The sequence below is a fragment of the Toxorhynchites rutilus genome, chromosome 2 (genome assembly GCF_029784135.1).
Source record: "Toxorhynchites rutilus septentrionalis strain SRP chromosome 2, ASM2978413v1, whole genome shotgun sequence".
Taxonomy (NCBI): Eukaryota; Metazoa; Arthropoda; class Insecta; order Diptera; family Culicidae; genus Toxorhynchites; species Toxorhynchites rutilus.
The window spans coordinates 889,076-903,130 of record NC_073745.1 but is presented as its reverse complement, the minus strand read 5'-3'; the positions used below and the strand labels follow the sequence as shown (position 1 = coordinate 903,130).

Here is a 14,055-nt window from a genome sequence, read left to right as displayed (position 1 = left end):
CGGGGTGATTTGGACCGTCTTTGGGGGGATATTTGGTCCAGTGTGTGTTTCATCGAAAAAACATACTTATGTTTATGTAAAGTATTTTGGGATAATGTTACAATCAGTAACAATGTTTTAGGATCGATACCAGGTGTCTTGGCCAGATTCCAGACCAGAAAAGTTGGATTGACACCATCTCAAATTCTGCATGAATGTTTTCACTGATGGTCGAGCATTTTCAAACACTTTTGATGCTTGGTAAAAGAAAATCCGTTCTTGATGACCTGCGTTGCTCTTTCAAGCTCCTCCTTCTTCCAACGTTGTCTGTTCATCATCTTTTTGTAATTAAGCGGTATCTGGAATCAATTAGACCAAAAAAAAAAGTCTCAAACCTGTAGGACCAATTCACCCCACAGAAACGTGTCCATGTCACCCCACACAACACGCAAAAATTAAAATGCAACTAATTTCATTTATTGTTATCAAACTTACAGTTTCGCTACATCAAATTGATCCTCTTCTGTAGGGGAACAGAACTTTACTGCACAATACATGAATTGTTTGTTCAATAAGCGGGAAAAGCCTGAAAACCACTATCGGAAAACTCACATTTTTTGACGATCAAAGTGCTTGCTGTGTTTATGATACCTATGAGCACCGATGAGTTAGCCCATTTTAGCGAAGACATTTTTGTTAGAACAAGTTTGCGTAGCGGGTATACGAAAGCCGTCAAAGTTGACAGGAAGGATTCATAGAAGAAAAGAAAACAAAAAAAAGGAAAAGCACAATTAAGTGAAACCGAGAGTTGTGAATTTGATAAAAAGTATATTTTTTTAATTAAATTGATTGAAAAGAAGGTAGTATAGGTGGATTTGTAGTGCGTATTCTGGGTGTGAAATTTTCATAAAATTACAGGGAGAAATTAGGAGAAATTTAAGCAAGGCAAGGCAAAATACTGGAAGCGTGGAAAAAATCAGGAAAATAGGTGCGAGCACGAGAACTAAAAAAGAAACTGTTTTGTAAGCAAAATAATATTATTGAATTTTTGAATTAAATTTGAATAAAAATATTTTTTAGTTTGAGCTGATCATAAAAAGGACTACTTCGAAATTAGTTTCTGTATCCGCAACAAAACTCAAAAAAACATGAGTGATGTGGAGTTAACCTCAAATCGCACCAAATCTGATGAGCTGGACCTTACGCTTACGCCTTGTGCGGCCTGTGAACAGACGTCAACGGAGAATGAGTCAATGATTGGATGTGACTCGTGTAACCGATGTTTTCACTACAGATGCGTGGGAGTGACAGACGCTATCAAGAAGGAGAAACATTGGTTCTGCCAGGAAGCTGTCTGCCAAGAGACAGCAAGAAAATACCTGAGGCGAGTGGAGAATAAAAAACAAACTCTCAAGGAGCAAATTTATGCTACGACGTCGGATTCGGTTTCTACTCAGGAGCTGCAATTAAAAGCTATGGAAGAGGAACATAAGAAAAAGATGAAGGAGCTGGAAATGGAAAAGATTTTGAAAAACAAGGAAATGAAGTTCAAGTTAGAGCTGATGGAGAAACAATTACAAATGAAAAAGGAGTTTAGGGAAGCGGAAATGAAACAAGAAAAAATATTGCTGGAACGTGCTCTGGAGCAGAAAATGGAACATATCGAGAACATGAAAGCTATGCGGCAGGCATTCCAAAGGGACATGGACCATGTAGATCAGGAGCTTGACGATCTACGTTTGCAGGATGCGTCAACGAACAATATATCAAAATCAAAACTGGATCAAGCACGAATTCCGCAGAACACGCTGACTATGGACACCGCAACTGGAAGTCGATATGGAGAAAAAGCTGTTGCACAGGATGACGAAGAAGATGCAAATTGTGATTCCGACGACGATCAAGAACAATGTGAAAATTGCGATAAAATTCTTCCTACAGCGTACCCAATTGTGGTTGAGAACACTGTTCCGAACGGGATGGGGCAACAATGTGCTGGCCCCAGTAAAAGGCAGCTCGCAGCGCGCAGCGGAGTAACGAAGAAGTTGCCACTGTTCACTGGGAAGCCAGAAGACTGGCCGCTCTTTTATGGGACGTATCAAGCGTCGAATGAGGCATGCGGTTTCACCGATGTCGAAAATTTAGTTAGGATCCAGGAAAGCCTGAAAGGACCTGCTCTGGAAAGCGTGAGAGGTCAACTGATTCTACCGAGATCCGTTCCAAAAGCCGTTGAAAAACTCCGTCAACTCTACGGTCGACCAGAACTAATACTTCAAAGTCACCTAAACTGGATTAAAAAGCTTGAATCACCGAAATCAGATAAACTTATGTCTTTCATTCCTTTCGGAAATGCCATTGAACAGCTGTGTGAGCACCTGGAGGCCGCAGGTCTGCAGCAACATCTTATTAACCCGATATTAATCCAAGATTTGGTTGATAAACTTCCAGCCGGTGATAAGCGTGAATGGATTCGATATAAAAGGAGTAAGCAAGAGGTGACGTTGAGAACGTTTACAGATTTTATCGCACAAATCGTGGATGAAGCGTGCGAAGCAAATGTAAGCTTGGAACAGAAATATGAACCGAAAGCTACAGGCACTTATCGTAGCCACCACGGGCGCACCGGCGACGGCAATAAAAGTGGATTTAAAGAGAAAGCAGTTCTGTTGAACCACGGTGTCGTGACTAATAAGTATAGCAACACTAATGAGAAATCTAAGCAAAGGCCATGTAAAGCATGTCAGCGAACAGATCACCGTTTGAGATTCTGTGAGGACTTTCGCGGGTCACTTATGCAAATCGTATGGTCATCGTAATGAAATGGAAACTCTGCAAAATTTGCCTAAATGACCACGGAAATGCAACCTGTAAATTTAAAATTCGTAGTAATATTGGAGATTGTAGAGAACAGCACAATCCATTGCTCCACCCGGTGGAAAGTGCGATCGGAACAACTGCACACATTCAAACTGCAGACGTCATACTTTTCCGAATGATTCCATTGCAGCTGCACTACGGGTCGAAGACTATAACAACGTTGGCCTTTTTGGATGAAGGCGCCTCGATCACGCTGATAGAGAAGTCGCTGGTGGAAAGATTGGGTATCGTTGGAGTTCCAGAAAAGTTAACTATGACTTGGACTGCGAATATAACCCGTGCAGAAAAAGGATCTGAGCGGATAAACGTATTGACGTCAGGCATAGCGGGCGAAGAAAAGATACTGTTAAATTCTGTTCATACTGTAGAAAATCTGCGTCTTCCAAAGCAATCACTGAACGCAGGAACGATTGTTAAACAATATGCGCATCTGCAGAACCTTCCCATTACGTCGTATGCAGAGGCTCGCCCTGGTTTATTAATCGGGATCAACAATATAGATTCTATCGCGCCACTGGAAGTAAAAATGGGTGAACCCGGAGAGCCTATCGCTGTTCGCTGCAAATTGGGTTGGACCGTGTACGGCCCGAAGCAACCATCCACGTCAAATGCAAATGGTCTTCTAGGATTTCATGACATCGTTACAAATGAAATTTTGCATGATCTTATAAAAACTCAATATGCTCTGGAAGAATCGGTAGTGGCGGTGAAGAGAGACTCGAAAGAGGATGAACGAGCCCTTAACATTTTGGAACGTACAACAAAAAGCATTGGCAATCGTTTCGAAACTGGGCTTATTTGGAGTGTAGACGATGTAACTTTCCCCGACAGCTTCCCTATGGCGGTGAGACGCATGAAACAATTAGAACGGAAATTAGACAAAGATCCAATACTCAATGAGAACGTTCAGAGGCAAATTTTGGACTATCAACGAAACGGGTACGCCCACCTGGCTACTCCCCAAGAAATTCAGGAGACTGATCCAGGTAAAATTTGGTATTTGCCTTTAAATGTCGTGTTGCATCCTCGAAAACCAGAAAAGGTTCGTCTGGTGTGGGATGCCGCCGCAGTCGTAGAAGGGGTGTCTTTAAACTCGCTACTATTGTCCGGGCCGGATCTGTTGGTTCCCTTGATAAATGTTCTCACGGGATTTCGGGAGCACAGAGTCGCGTTTGGTGGTGATACACGCGAAATGTACCACCAAATAAATATCATCGCAGCTGATAAGCAAGCACAACGTTTTGTGTTCCGGATGAACAAATCAGATCCTCCAAGCATCTACGTAATGGACGTAGCAACATTTGGGTCGAAGTGTTCTCCATGCTCGGCCCAATTTGTGAAAAATAAGAATGCGATGGAATTTGCAACCGAATATCCGGACGCTGCGGGTGCAATCATCAAACGTCATTATGTTGATGACTATTTTGATAGCGTTGACACTGTGGAAGAAGCGATCCGTCGAGCCAAAGAAGTGGCCTTCATCCAATCACGTGGAGGGTTCGAGATCCGCAATTGGGTGTCGAACTCACCTGCGTTTCGTCGAAGTTTGGGAGAGAAAGAGGCGGCTCCAGACATTCATTTCGGGCGTATCAAGTCGACCGGAATCGAAAGGGTGTTAGGTATCATGTGGAGTCCAGATCAAGACACATTCTCGTTTTCTACAGAGCATCGCGAACATATTCAAGAATACCTGAAAGGTATCCAGCGGCCGACAAAGAGGACTGTACTTAGCTGCGTCATGGGATTCTTCGATCCTTTAGGACTCTTAGCTCCTTTCACAGTTCATGGAAAAATATTAGTCCAAAGCCTTTGGCGGGCTGGCTGTTCGTGGGATGAAGCAATAGATGACGACTGTTGGGTGATGTGGAAGCGATGGATTGGTCTGCTACCACAGGTGGAAGCAATCAGGATACCACGATGTTATTTTAGGGATTTTCGTTGGTCGGATGTCGAATCGGTGGAGCTGCACATTTTCACGGACGCTAGTGAATACGCCTATGGGTGTGTCGGTTACCTACGAGCAATCGTGGATGGCAGTATCATATGCTCATTAATCATGTCACGTTGCAAAGTCGCACCGCTTAAGCGGCAATCGGTTCCACGTTTAGAACTGATGGCAGCAGTTTTAGGAGCAAGGATGCTTCACTCGATCCTCACCACCCACTCCATCAAATTTGATCGTTACGTCTTATGGACCGACTCACAGACTGTGCTAAGTTGGATTTGTTCAGACCAACACAAGTTTAAGCAATTTGTCGCGTTCAGAATCGGCGAAATAGTGGAGCTGACAAGACCGACCGAATGGCGCTGGGTTCCGTCAAAGTTGAACGCTGCCGACGTTTTGACTAAATGGGGGCAAGGCCCTCCTCTTCAAAGCTGCGGTCCCTGGTTCACCGGGCCCAACTTTCTGTATGAATCCGACAAAAACTGGCCCGCTCAGACTTTACCAATAGATCAGACGTCAGAAGAAGCCCGTTTGTTTGTGTTACTTCATGGTGTGACATTATTTCTAGAGGTGATCAACGGAGAAAGGTTCTCTCGCTGGACAAAGTTATTGAGAAGTACGGCGATGGTGTTGCGATTCCTCGCCAACTGCAGACGCAAGAAGAACGGCCAGCCTCTGTTAACGTCCAGAGCTACAGAAAACCAGAGGAGCATGATTCGAGCAAATCTGTTGACAGACTGTAAACCACTTCAGCAATACGAACTGTTCGCAGCAGAAACTGTTCTATGGAAACAGGTGCAAAGCGAGAATTTCCCAGATGAAACAACAACATTGTTAAGAAATCAAGAAAAGAAGCTCAGTCAACCTCTTATTCAGATCGAAAAATCCAGTATTCTCTACAAATTGACTCCTGTGCTGGACCAAAATGGTGTCATCAGAGTGGGAGGCAGAATGGAAGCTGCGGAAACCCTCCAGGTGCGCCGCACATGGGTGGCATCTGGGAAAGGATGGTAAGGTCCGTCAAGGCGGCGATGACCGTTCTCTGCGATGGAAGGAAACTTACGGACGAAATTCTTTAGACGACGTTAATTGAAGCGGAGGACATGATCAACACGCGTCCGTTAACCTACATTCCTCAAGATTCATCGGAGGTGGAGGCAATAACCCCCAACCATTTCTTACGGAGAACAGTTCTAGGCAACGATGTGCAACTCGATAAGCCGGTGGAATTAGCTGAAGCTTTGCGAAATGCGTATGCGTACGTTAATTGAAGCGGAGGACATGATCAACACGCGTCCGTTAACCTACATTCCTCAAGATTCATCGGAGGTGGAGGCAATAACCCCCAACCATTTCTTACGGAGAACAGTTCTAGGCAACGATGTGCAACTCGATAAGCCGGTGGAATTAGCTGAAGCTTTGCGAAATGCGTATAAAAGGTCTCAATATTTGGCATGTGGGAGCGGTGGTCTAAAGAGTACCTGCCCAGTATCAACAAACGTACAAAGTGGTTCGACGATCCAAAGCCCCTTCAATCTGGGGACCTAGTGTTCATTACGAATGGAAAAAATCGGAAGCATTGGACCAGAGGAATAGTTGAAGAAGTGTATGCAGGAAAGGACGGGAGGATTAGACAGGCAAGAGTGAAAACAGCAGGAGGCGTGTATTGACGAGCCGTAGCGAACTTGGCGGTGCTGGAAATCGAAAACTGTAAATCCGGAACTTCCGCTGGACCGGTACCGGAGTTACGAGCTGGGGAATTATGAGCACCGTTGAGTTAGCCCATTTTAGCGAAGACATTTTTGTTAGAACAAGTTTGCGTAGCGGTCAGCTCAAACTAAAAATATTTTTTAGTTTGAGCTGATCATAAAAAGGACTGCTTCGAAATTAGTTTCTGTATCCGCAACACTACCATTTCCCTCTACTTGTGAAGTTTTACCAAAGGTTTTTCACTTTAGGTACATACGGTTCAACAATAGAATGAAATGACATTATAAAAAAATCCAAGTTGAGCCGTAATTTTTGAGATAAAGGGGTGGTCCAAATCACCCCATATGACCAAATCACCCCGTGTTACCCTACTCTCGGACGAATACTAACCAACTGCATTTCGCTTGTCCATGATTGCACTTGAAGCATAAACAAAGCCCCGTATGCATCCATTCAAGTGTACGCATATCAAACATAAAGATTTGCATCGACACACAAACACACACGCACATCCAAGCGCTTAGACGATCACGGCTAAAAACACGGCTACGAGACAGTTTAAAAAATGTTTAATTTAAAATAAAATTATTTAATTAAAATCCATGCGGAAAGGAAGTCTAATAGTAAACTTCACATTTCTCTTCGGCTTTGCTTCCACACGGTAATGCAAGGTCAGTACTGCACAGTTGTCTTTGTGCATATTCTGATAGTACATTCTGAAGCTAACAACCTCACATATAAAATACTCACATACGGAGGAATATATTATTGAACCGTTTCATTGTCGAGTCTTCCCTTTGATAGAATTATGACTGATGTATCTACAGTTGTTTTCGCAATGGTATGGATATATTCAAACTGTGCTTTGGTGCTTCTTTACTTTCATCTTTTAGACGGCAAAACATGGGGAACAAAAATTGAATGAATCAAAATGTGGGATTAGGAACATTCGGATAATTTTTTTTTTTTTTTTTTTTATTTAAATCGTTTATTTTTACAGGCTCAGTTACACAGGTTTAAAGGAGCCGAACTCCTTACTGTATTGTTACTAGTATATATACATTTTTCCTTAATTCTAATGTTAATAATATAGGAAACCGATTACTCGCGGTCAACTCGAGTTTAGAAGGGTGACATATTTTCTTCAGGAAAAGGAGGGGATATGAGGATATGTTGACATTGATCACACTCACACTCTCAATCACACTCTCAATCACACTCATCACACTCAATTCTTAAACCTATCTTATATCTAATATGTATTTACATTTCATCTTATTCTTAAGAAGGGATCCGATCTCTCACAAAGGAAAAGGAAAAGGAAAAACTAAGGGTATAAGGACAATCACACACGAAGATCGATAGCTTTAAGGAATACATATATTTGGGACATGTAATCAAGGTCTAACCGAGCCAACACGTCTCTCACCGGCACATTGGGCTGCCTTCCTCGGGCCCGAAGGGTGACTACTAAATTCGATCTGGCGGCAAGATACAGCTCGCACGACCAAACAACGTGCTCGATGTCGTGGTAACCTTGGCCACAAACACAAAGATTGTTGTCGGCAAGATTAATACGAAAGAGTAGCGCATCTAACGAACAGTGATTGGACATGAGTCGGGAGAAGGTGCGAATAAAGTCCCGGCTCAAGTCCAGACTTTTGAACCATGGTTTGAGGCTAACCTTAGGGATAATCGAGTGGAGCCACCGGCCCAATTCATCTTCGTTCCATTTGCGTTGCCAGTTAGCGATGGTATTTTTGCGAACTAAAGAATAAAATTCATTGAAGGCGATTTGACGCTGATATATATCGCCTTCAATTGCACCTACCTTTGCTAATGAGTCAGCCCTCTCATTACCCAGAATTGAGCAATGTGAAGGGACCCAGACAAAGGTAATGACATAACAGCGTCTGGATAAAGCACTCAAAATTTCTCGTATTCTCTCAAGGAAGTACGGCGAGTGCTTTTCCGGCCTCACTGAACGGATAGCTTCGACAGAGCTAAGACTATCCGTTACAATGTAATAGTGTTCAACAGGTCGTGAGGCGACGCTGTCCAGCGCCCAGTGTATCGCTGCCAATTCAGCAATATACATTGAGCAAGGATTCTGAAGACTGTGTGAGGTGCTAAAAAATTCGTTGAACACTCCAAATCTTGTGGACTCATTCATAGAGGACCCATCAGTAAAGTACATATTATCACAATTGATATCCCCATACTTTGCATCGAAGATCGTTGGAACGATCCTCGATCGAAGATAATCTGATGTTCCATGGATATCCTGCTTCATGGACAGATCAAAATGCACAGAGGAATTGATGTAGTCAGGAAAACAAACACGGTTGGGAATATACGAAGAAGGATCAACCTGCATGGAGACGAATTCATGATATGAGCTCATGAATCCAGAATGAAAATTTAGCTCGATCAGCTGCTCAAAATTTCCGATCACCAATGGGTTCATAACCTTACACCGGATGAGGAACCGAAGAGATAATAAATTGAAGCGATCTTTTAGTGGGAGTAGGCCTGCCAAAACCTCGAGACTCATGGTATGCGTTGAGGGCATACATCCCAACGCGATACGGAGACAAAGATACTGAATTCGCTCGAGTTTAATGAGGTGTGTTTTGGCAGCTGATTGAAAACAGAAACTGCCATACTCCATCACTGAGAGAATAGTTGTTCGATACAACATTATAAGATCTTCGGGATGGGCTCCCCACCAGGTGCCGGTAATTGTACGGAGAAAGTTTATTCTTTGTTGACATTTTTGACTCAGATACCTAATATGGGCCCCCCAAGTACATTTAGAGTCGAACCAGACCCCAAGATACTTGAATGACATAGCATGAGTGATCGGTTTACCCAAAAGTTGAAGCTTTGGTTTTGCTGGTTTATGCTTCCTAGAAAAAACCACCATCTCTGTTTTCTCCGTGGAGAATTCGATCCCTAGCCCAATGGCCCAGGTTGAAAAATTGTTCAAAGTATCTTGTAAGGATTCTTGCAGGTCGGATTCATTTGATCCTACGACAGACACCACTCCATCATCTGCAAGTTGTCTTAGGCTGCAATTTTGTGTAAGGCAATTGTCAATGTCGCTTACGTAGAAGTTGTACAAAAGGGGGCTTAAACATGAGCCCTGGGGGAGTCCCATGTAAGAGACCCGACTTACTGCCGAATATCCGTGAGAAAAGTTCAAATGTTTCTCACAAAGCAAGTTATATAACATATTATTCAATAGAGGCGGCAGACCCCGAGATTGTAATTTGTCTGACAAAACCTCTATTGAAACAGAATCAAAGGCCCCCTTTATGTCCAAGAATACTGAAGCCATTTGTTTTTTTTCGGCGTAAGCCAGTTGAATTTCTGAAGAAAGCAACGCAAGACAATCATTCGTCCCCTTGCCCCTGCGGAACCCATATTGTGTATCTGAGAGTAGGCCATTCGTTTCAACCCATCGATCAAGGCGAAACAAGATAATTTTCTCCAACAATTTCCGTATACAAGACAGCATTGCTATTGGGCGGTACGAATTGAAGTCGGACGCGGGTTTTCCGGGTTTTTGAATAGCTATAACTCGTACTTGTCTCCAATCATCTGGAACAATATTATGCTCCAGAAACCGATTGAATAAATTCAACAAGCGATGTTTCGCCACATCAGGGAGATTTTTCAGCAAGTTGAACTTAATTCTATCCGATCCCGGAGCAGAATTGTTACATGAAAGGAGAGCAAGAGAGAATTCTACCATCGAAAACTCGGAATCAAGATCGCACCTATCTTGTGGTATATCTCGAATAATTCTTTGCACTGGAGCGGAATCGGGACAAACCTTTCGTGCAAAATTAAAAATCCATCGATGTGAATATTCCTCGCTTTCATTGGATGAAGAGCGATTTCTCATGTTTCGAGCCACTTTCCATAATTTTTTCATTGACGTTTCTCGTGACAAACCTCCCACGAAATTTCGCCAATAAGCACGTTTTTTCCCTTTGATCAAGTTTTTAAATTGATTTTCAAGGTCCAAATACTTCTGAAAATTTTCAGGGGTTCCACGTTTCCGAAAAGCTTTAAATGCATTCGATTTATCTCCATAAAGCTTGGAACACTGGCCATCCCACCATGGATTGGGAGGCCTTCGACGAATAGTGGAACCTGGGATGGGTTTCGTTTGAGCGCGAACCGCGCTGTCATAGATCAAACGAGAAATGAAGTTATACTCCTCCAATGGAGGCAAACCATCTCTGGAATTGATGGCTAGAGCAATCGCGTCCGCATATTTTTTCCAGTCAATGTGTCTTGTGAGGTCGTATGCCATGTTTATTGATTCAGAAGAATTCAACCCATTGGTGATAGAAATTTTGATTGGCAAGTGGTCACTACCGTTGGGATCCTGGATTACATTCCACTTGCAATCTAACGATAGTGAATTCGAGCAAAGCGAGAGGTCAAGAGCACTTGGTTTAGCAGGAGGTTTAGGTACACGTGTTGTTTCCCCAGTGTTCAAAACGGTCATATTGAAGCTGTTACAAAGGTCATATATCAACGATGAACGATTGTCGTCGTACTGTTCCCCCCAGGCAGTTCCGTGAGAGTTGAAGTCTCCCAATATTAATCGTGGCTCAGGAAGGAGTGAGCACATGTCAACAAGTTGCTTGCGGCTAACCGCAGCTCTCGGAGGCCAATACAAGCTGACTATACAGAGGTCTTTGCCTCTGATGTTTGCATGACAAGCAACAGTTTCGATCCCTCCAGTAGGTGGAAGGTCAATTCTAAAAAATGAGTGACACTTATTGATCCCCAATAGTACCCCTCCGTATCTGTCATCACGGTCCAAGCGTATTATATTAAAATCGTGGAAAGAGAGATCATTTTGAGAAGAGAGCCAGGTTTCGGATAGAGCAAAAACATCACAATTGAGTTTATGAATTAGAAATTTGAATGTATCCAATTTAGGGATAAGACTACGACAATTCCACTGTAAAACAGTGATATCTCCGACCTCTCTATTTAAATTAGACATCAAGAGAGATAATCATTGCAAGGAGGGGCCATGTTTGCATCAATTGCTGCAAAATTGTCTTTAGTACTGGAAGCATTGCGGTGACAATGGTTCTGATGGAGTCGGAAACATTAAAACACGTGAAGATTTGATCCACAAGGTCAGACAACTTTATAAATCCCGATTGGGAAGTTGAACTTGACGGAAAAATAGGGACAGTTGGGGTTTTTGATGTCCCCTCGAGTGCTGGGTCGTTCGAAGGTGAACTATTACCACGGAGGCCAGGAGGGACCTGATTTTGCTTATCCGCTGCACTCGATTTTTTGGGCAAGCTAACAGGGGGTATCACCGGAGGGACTTGTCCTTGAACTTTGGGAGTGGTCACATTTTTGCGCCGGGGATTCCCTTGAGAAATAAACGGCGTGCCCCCGTTAGCTGTATCCGCTTCCATTTCGTCAACTGGCAAAGTAGCGAAGACATTGTGTGTATTGATTGGTTGTTGTTCTTGAGCCAGTGGAGAAGCGCCCTTCAAAATTTCTGCGAAAGTGCGTTTAGAGCGTTCCCTCAAAGAGCGCTTCTGTTTCTCCCAGCGAGCCTTGTATGTTTCACATGCTGAGAGCACGTGTGGGGATCCCCCGCAATATGGACACTTATGCTCAGTCGCACTGCAGGATTTCCCCTCATGTTGTTCTCCGCAAGTGGCACATCGTTCTTTATTGGCACAATAAGCAGCCGTGTGACCAACTGACTTGCACTTTAGACAAGTCATTGGCTTTGGAATAAAAAGTCGCACGGCTAACCTCAATTTATCTACCATCACGTAGTCAGGGAGAGCTGAACCAGCGAAGGTGACTCGAAACGAGTTGGACGGCGTAAATTTCTTTTCTTCTCCTTCATGGGAGACTGTTCCGAGCTGGCGGCAACCCAAGATCTTAACAGTCGTCGAGGGCAGTTTTTTAAAACGGCCGGTACCTTCACTCGTAATGTATTCGCACGTCAAGCCCGTTTCGGTTATCACACCCTCAATTTCGACTATGTGAGAGGGTATGTAGACCCGATACTCAATTGTAAAATGCTGATCGACAACAATCTTGTTTGCGTCTTTTCGATCATTCACGACAACTCGCAATTTGTTTGGTCTAACCTTCGAAATTTCCGAAACGGAGGTATACCTTGCCAGATCTTTCGCGATCTGCATGACTCTCAACGCCTTTCCATTTGGCTTAGGCCTGAAGAAAACAACCCAGGGACCAGTTCCGGGCGCATCTTCTGGATAGACCTTTACACGGGGAGTGGGAATAACAGGGGGGAAGGCGAGGACGGGGATTGAGAGTGGGAAGGCGAAGGTTGAGAAGGAGCGGGAAGAACAGAGGGAGAAGACGAGGTTGAAGGTAGAGTGGGATCGTTAAGGGCAGATGGGAGATTTGCTAGTTTTTTGGAGGGAGGCTTGGTAGGGTTAGCTGACTCGTCCCCAGAGGATAATTTATGACATTTTACAATTGTTCAATTGTTTATTTTTTTAAAATATATAATTTGATTTATTGCGATAGGTGCATAGAAATGTTTCTAAACAATTGATCCAAACATCTTTGCATTTATGAAATTTCAATATTTTGCAAAATCGCAATCACTTAAGAAAAATAATGAAAAAAATGAAATCTATATGCGATTCTGCATGAAAAACTTTTCTTCGTTGTAATAAATTGTTATGGAGTGCCCATATCGATTGATGCAAAAATCTACTAAATCCACCAGGAAATGACTGAGCAATAAGCGTTCGGAATTGGAATTTTATCATGTTTGAATTCAGGTAATATCTTCAAAATTACTATCAAGTAAGCCAATTTTATTCTAAACAATTCGTGCATTGGTCATAAATGAAGACGCCACTCGATGGCGCATCATTTGAACAAACTTTCCTTCAATGATGTTTTTGTTAAACCACTACTGATCAATTATAAGATAACAACTCGAACTCAAGCACTCTATTTGTTTGACAGGAACCATATCTACTATACTGCGACCGTTTCATGCTTTGTATCATCCCAAGCGTTTTGTAGCAGCTCCAAACAACTGACACTGGCAATTCATCATTCTACATAATTCAATTCGAATACCCATGATGTGGGCAAATACTTATACCGTGTTGTGTACACAAAACAGCTATTTACGTCCACATTCCCTGATAAGCATAATAATAAACCAACAAAAACAATGTCGTAATCGTAATTGAAACAAAACTGTCGTCCCCCAGCTTTTTGGAATCCTCGTGAATAAATTTTCAGCCATATAATAGAGTTAGTCAACGCTCACGAGCATGTGCACACACATAGATCTATTTTGTTGCCAAAGGACAGCAATTTGCAATTTATTGTGAAGATTGTTTTCCATCAGCAGAGTATCATGCGAGTTCTTTTATACCACAATTCATTCAGGACAAGGGTACTTCATAAATAACACAAACCCCACAACCACATTAAAATTAATTTCCACCGAGAAGGATGGATTTCCAAGCTATCACTTCTTCTCGGTTCAT

At 42.8% G+C, this 14,055-nt stretch overlaps 1 protein-coding gene across 2 annotated transcripts in view; it reads left to right on the top strand.

Annotated features, from left to right (window-relative positions):
* Nucleotides 1-14,055, top strand: part of LOC129765360 (sex peptide receptor) — a 140,752-nt gene that overhangs the window by 27,512 nt on the left and 99,185 nt on the right. The window lies entirely within an intron of this gene.